Genomic DNA, 6,895 nt, shown 5'->3' with positions numbered 1-6,895 from the left:
GGTTTGTTAAATAAACACTTTATACTTTAGCTATAGAATGAAAAGTGGAAAACATCGTATCCCGAGTTCCGTATTATCTAGCGATTTACAAGCTCTTAAAATGAGAGGGAGAAAGGCCCCATAAGCTGCCTTCGCCATCATCACGATCGACACAGTCAATATTAGCTTTAAGATTTATCATGGTTTAGCACCTGCGCCGCTGGAATATCTTTCTAGGGAGGTCAAACGTAACGGCCTTAGATTTTCAGGAATCCAGTCGCTCTAACGACATTCTCATGACTGACGCTCCTGGTGCACTATCAATGCCGAGGCATCTCGATCCTCCGTCGTGCGCGGGATCCTAGCTTCCGGAAAGAAGAAATGAGTGCGATGAGTAAAGTCGCAGTGCACCCGTCCATTGGGTGAGCCGTGACGGCTCTTCGCTTCTCTCCTCGACGTCACGAGCTCCGAGCTTCTACACCCGGTTGAACTGGGTCATCGGCTGCTCGCTTCTATCGGCAGCCCCCAGACAAAGCTCGTTTCGCGTTCCTCGCTCAAAAGCGCTTCGTTCCCGTTTGACGTGGGATCCCCCCTCCCCTCCAAATCACTTCAACCAACCCCCGAAGCTCATGGAACGCTAATACGGAGAATTATCGTTTGGGGAATGATTTTTCACCGGTAAAAACGCGCGATTCTTCGAATTAAGATTATCAATGACGGCACATACTTGGCTTATACCGAGACACTGACTCGCCAACCTCTAACGCCAATCGTCTCAACGGATTTTCTTTCTTTCTTTCTTTCTTCTTCTTACTTTTTTTTTTATCGAGATCCGGCTGGTGATACTATCAGGTTTCTTTCTCCTCGGCTCTTAAAGAACGTAGATAAGCTAATCGGAACTAGTCGTTACGAAAGAGCCTCTCCCGGATGTCCGTATAACCATTAAGGAAAAAAGTTCGACGCTTATCATCTCCCCGAGACATCCATCACCTGAAAATACAGTCAACGAAGGGGCTCCGTTTTTGTTACGTCGCGCGGGCGCGCACGCACTCACGCACGCACGCTTGTGCATGCTCCCAGTGCCCAAAAATACGGCATAGAAAAACGTGTTCTAGTTATGAATGGAAGCGAAGTGACGCCCTCCTCCGCCCCCGACGGGGCCACACAAAAGAGCTGCCGCCCCACGCAGACGAAGGGTCTCTCGAAATAGGAGGGATGCATGTTTGTATACGCACAGACAGTTATCTCGTAAAGTCTTGTGCAGTCTCGCAGCACAGGACGAGAAGCGGATGTCGGAAGAAGAGGGTCCTCCCTCCTCTCCGCCAACGATTCGTCTATCCTTCCTTCTCTTCCTCTATTTCCCCCTCGAGAATGTACACACTCGGCCGGTGCTTTAAGAATTTTCTCCGAGCGGGGGAATCGTGCGACCGTTTTTTCGGCCTTTATACGAACGCATCGATTCGTCGCACGTAGAGGATCACTACTTCCCGTTCGCTTGGTAAATCCGTCGCTTACGTAAATGCCACGACAATGCGAATAAAGCCGGAAAACTCTCGGGAGCTGCGCTTCAAGGAATTCCCATATCCCGGAAAGAGCGCGTTGATAGGCAAATAAAGCTTAGCCTCCACCACCGCCGTTGCACTCCCTCTTCACTTCTCCCTCCCAAGGCCCCCCTATAACGCCACTCCCACCCTTCATCGTCGCCGACCGTACTATTACCGCCAGAACGAATAATTCTTCGCATTGAAAATTCAGAGGCGCTGTGAAAAAAAAAAATTGTCGTGAACCTGCGTTTCGTTTCCGGCGTTCCCGCCAACGAGGCGCACAAAAGAATTTCTCTCGCTATACGGGGGACAACGAAAGGACGGTAGGCAGGACGGTAGTCAGGAAGGAAGGAAGGAAGGAAGGAAGGAAGGAAGGAAGGAAGGAAGGAAGGAAGGAAGGAAGGAAGGAAGGAAGGAAGGAAGGAAGGAAGGAAGGAAGGAAGGAAGGAAGGAAGGAAGGAAGGAAGGAAGGAAGGAAGGAAGGAAGGAAGGAAGGAAGGAAGGAAGGAAGGAAGGAAGGAAGGAAGGAAGGAAGGAAGGAAGGAAGGAAGGAAGGAAGGAAGGAAGGAAGGAAGGAAGGAAGGAAGGAAGGAAGGAAGGAAGGAAGGAAGGAAGGAAGGAAGGAAGGAAGGAAGGAAGGAAGGAAGGAAGGAAGGAAGGAAGGAAGGAAGGAAGGAAGGAAGGAAGGAAGGAAGGAAGGAAGGAAGGAAGGAAGGAAGGAAGGAAGGAAGGAAGGAAGGAAGGAAGGAAGGAAGGAAGGAAGGAAGGAAGGAAGGAAGGAAGGAAGGAAGGAAGGAAGGAAGGAAGGAAGGAAGGAAGGAAGGAAGGAAGGAAGGAAGGAAGGAAGGAAGGAAGGAAGGAAGGAAGGAAGGAAGGAAGGAAGGAAGGAAGGAAGGAAGGAAGGAAGGACGGAAGAAAGGAAGTGAGGTGGTGGAGGGGAACGATGCCACATGAACGGAAAGCGGATGCGCTCAATGGGAGAGAGAGAGAGAGAGAGAGAGAGAGAGAACACCGACCAGCCTTGGCTGAAGCACCGAACGGCCAGTCACCCCTCAATAGATGGAAGCTCGAGCGCATGCGCCCCGCTACTCGACTCCCACACCGGCTATTTTTAACGATTACTTTAACCGCGAATTTTTTCCTTACTCCGAGGGTCCTCGTCGCTTTCAATGAAGAGCCCCGACACTCGAGCCTTCGGCGGGGAATTATGGCGGAGAAGGCCGATTGGCGAGGGGAGGGATGAGGGATGAGGGGGGGGGGCAGAGGTCGTCGAGGGGGAAGAGGCCGCGACCCCCTTTTCATTCACCGAGTAGTTCTTCAGAGACGAGTCGCGCTTTTCGATAAGTCGTTCGAATTTGTGCGCCGCTCCGAATCAATGAAACTGACAGCTGCGCAGAGGCATCGTTGTGGCCGAGTCGAGGGCGGAGGGGGAAGCCACTTTGTTCATTCATGTTTCATGACGATACCTCGGCCCGTCCCAAGAGAATTATAGAAGAAACGAGTATTTAGGATATCGTGGCCATCTCGCCTCGGGTTCTCGTTTCCCGCACCCTCTTTCACTCGATAAAATATTAATTCCCTCAAAGTTTTTTTACGCGGAGCTAACAACAGTCACCGCTCCCGTGCGCTATCAATTTTGTTTATCAGTCAGGACAATCGATTGGTCGAAAGGAAAATTTAGGGCCCGCATCCAACGAATAAGGCTGTATAATATTTGCTTACATTTATATTCGTTGTCATCATTCGAGGCCTGAAATTATCCTTGCAAATGGCCTGATTTTTATCGGCTCGCTCGAGAATTTTGAAATGACCCGAACTTACGACTAGGATCGGCTCTACCGCAGCTTAATCTCAGTACGGATAAAGCTAACACTCGGACAAGGATTTATTCCATATCGATACTTTTCTTTAAAACTTGATTTTATCGACTAATTGACATTGCTCTTTGTCCTTACGCTTTCCTTCCCTCATCCATAATTCACAATGCTTCTATAAAGATAAAATGGAAAAATCATTCGAGAACATAGTAGACATTTTGAAAAGACTCGAGACAAGCATTTGCAATAAACTAACTCCCTAACTCGTTACCTGAAAATCGAGCGTGCGCGCCTCTAGATTTTCGCCCAATACTCATTTTCATCCATATCCCTTCGTCTAATCCCGATGGAAGATAACGTCGACGTTCGATCGTCGCAAAGAGCGACAGCTCGACGTAACCTCGTAAAGCACCGAGGCGCGCATCCTCCCAGTATGCATTCCTAAGTGCTGCTCCGTGTTTGCGAGAATATTATCGTTGAGACGCACCCCTTATAAACCTTCATGCGACGCGTGCATTTATAACCGATATTTATGATTCTGGTCGACCTTATTCATTGACGTTGCAACCGACGCCGTCGACGGAAACGAATGGGGAAGCGCGATTATTACCGCGCAGTCGATACACCGTAAACCGCATCGATGGTTAGTAAGGGGAATCATTGCGACATAAAGTTAACGCGATATTAGTTTGCTGTAAGCAGTGCGAATCCGTATCGCTGCGCTGACTCTTCGTAGTAGAGGCGCTAAACGTTATCCGGGAATAGCACGGAGCCTAATAAAATAAAGCAACACTTGGCTGTTTATTTGATGAGCCGAGCCGGGAAATTGCGCGCGCTGCACTTTTCTGCCTCGGCACGGCACAATTACGACGCCGATGACTCGACGTGCCTATCGATTTTGTTTTTTTTTTGTTTTGTTTTTTATTTTCTTACATCGGACGCTATTTTCGCGCCTGTCGCCGAAATAACGCGAAAAAAGGTCTCATGGTGCGACGTATTTACGTTGACGTCCCGAGGGGATATTTCGGGAGCGGTTTCAGGGTTAGCCGTTGGCGGACCGATCGCCACCGATCGGCGGCTATTTTCGATCGGCGGCTAATCACGTGGGATTCTCCGAGCGCGTCACTTTTCATTGCAAGCGCGTGATCGAATGTGCAATTTCTTCTTGACGCTGTGTTGAGTGCGAAGACTAGCCGAGGAGACGATCGAGCACCGGACCAATTCGAAAGCGAGAAACTTTCCGCGCGGTGCTTCATTTTCTGCAGCAAGAAATTTCCGAGCCGCGTTGGTTGTTCTTTCGTAATTTTATTTTATTTTTTTTTTTATTATTTTTTTTTTTGTTATGCTACCAAAGCCGTTTACATCGCGCTAACTTCTATTTCTGCACTAGATAACGCTGCTTACATCGTTTACTCACAACTATTATGGAGAAACTACGTTATGGAGCTAGTGCAATTGTGCAGAGCTGTATGAATCTCGTCAGTACTTATAAGTAATTAATCCGCGTGCTCGATAACGAAACGATATGGCTATTGTTGATAGCAGGTTCAACATCGCTTTATCAACTGCAACCGAGACTGCAGAATGCTGATTGGACAAAATTTGAGAACGATGAGTGTTAACTTTGTTGGTGCTACCCACGTGACTGGGCTACATGCCATTTAATCTCAGCTTGAGAGTTGTTGAATTGTTGAATGGCTAATGATTTTCGAAAATTAATGGCCCTAGTAAATTTTCGCGCTTCAGCGTGCGAATATTTCCTAGTGACAACCTCGCATTAAAATAACCGTAACTCAGTATAATGAGCACTCGGACACTTGGGGGAAGCGAATAAAGTAAATATAACTCGATAAATTTTCAATTTCACGTTATACTATTCGCACACGGCGGTACTATCAGCATACTCAACACTTACATTTGTTTTCTAATTACATTCGTTTTATTATCCATTGTACATGGCATAATTATAAATTTGCGCCAGAGTAGCTATTCACAAATTAATTTCGACCTTTAAAATTCTCAAACATTCCCTGATATATGAAGAAAACAGACGACCCACAATAAACTTAATTTTATCAACTTCTAAAGAAAATAAAAGAAAGGTGATATATATTTTTGCATTACTTTCTTCTCTCGTTTCAAATTTGATACAAACATAATAAATTCCATTGTAAAGAAGAATTGACATACTTCAACGAATTCTTAACAGTGCGCAATGAACTGTTATTGTTGAAATGGGAAAGGTCTCACAATAAACGTAATTGCATACAACACACATTTAAATCAGGTACGTAATACGGAATTCTCTCTCTCTCTCTCTCTCTCTCTCTCTTTCTCTCCATGCTTCCATCCCTCCCCCGCCCCTATTGCCGATTAATAAACTGTATGTCCCCCGCCAATCAATGGGAGAGTGGGCCGCCGAAGGGTGGGGACTTTTTATTAAAGAGTCGAGCGCACATTGAGGATTGAAGTTGCCCCGAGCGATGGCGGGGGTAAGCGACTATCCCCTTCCCTTCTGTTGTACGCAGTCCTCCCTCTCTCCATACACCAGATCTCGCAAACCAACACATTTTGAGTTTCGAGGTCGAACGAAAACTCGATGTCGGGAAAATTTTGTGCAAAGTTGCATTTCATCGGTTGAAAAAAATGATCGGGTATTCTTTCAAACGTATTCTCAATTAGAATTGTTTAAGCAAAAGCGATTATGAGGTCAGTGAGGTTCTTCCGCAAGTCTTTTCTCAAGAATGAAACCGCTACGAGGAAATGAGGAATTAAGCATTGTTTACGTTTTCTTGGTAAATGAGAGCCGCGTCTTTGTTAATTGAATGCAATGATGCTTAAGGAGCGTTAATCGAACGTTAGTCGCAAACCGCATGGAGAATTCAAATGGTTATAAATTTGGAACTAAATTTCCCATTTCAATGTGAAGTCATACATTTTCAAAAGTAGACATTCAGTTTATCTGCTTACACTTTTCTAACTGAATCCCGTTGCTTATGAACATTTCCTTAACTTACAATTCATGTAATCAACGTACAAAAAAAAAATGGCCCACAATTATCCGAACAATGTATTTTATTTAACAATTATTTAATAATTTGATAAAAAGTATTATTTTAAGAAAAATAATTTCATAAAGGAGCTACAAAGCAAAGTGCACCTTACTCTCAGGCGTACTCTACTTCTCTCAAATTCTCACGTGCCCTGGAGCCAGCTAATGAGCTGGGGGTAAAGGGCCGGGGGTAAAGCGCCTGGCGCAATTTTCATCAGCAACTTTCCATTCGTCGCTCGTGAGCGGGAGGGATGCCGACCCTCCTGTCCCGACTCCCTACCCCTACCCCTACTACTACGTTGACGTAGCTGCAGCAGTTCAGCGTGGATATACGAGCCGTACGGACGACTCGAGCTGGCAGTTGCGTCTCAGTCGCCGTTCAAAGTGTAAGAGGAGAAAACGAAGCGAGTAAGAAGAGAGAGAGAGAGAGAGAGAGAGAGAGAGAGAGAGAGAGAGAGAGAGAGGAAGAAGAAGCGCTACGCGCACCGGAAGAATCGAGCCTT

This window comes from Ceratosolen solmsi, unplaced genomic scaffold, assembly GCF_000503995.2.
Source record: "Ceratosolen solmsi marchali unplaced genomic scaffold, CerSol_1.0 scaffold13, whole genome shotgun sequence".
Classification (NCBI taxonomy): Eukaryota; Metazoa; Arthropoda; class Insecta; order Hymenoptera; family Agaonidae; genus Ceratosolen; species Ceratosolen solmsi.
This window is presented reverse-complemented; position numbering follows the sequence as displayed.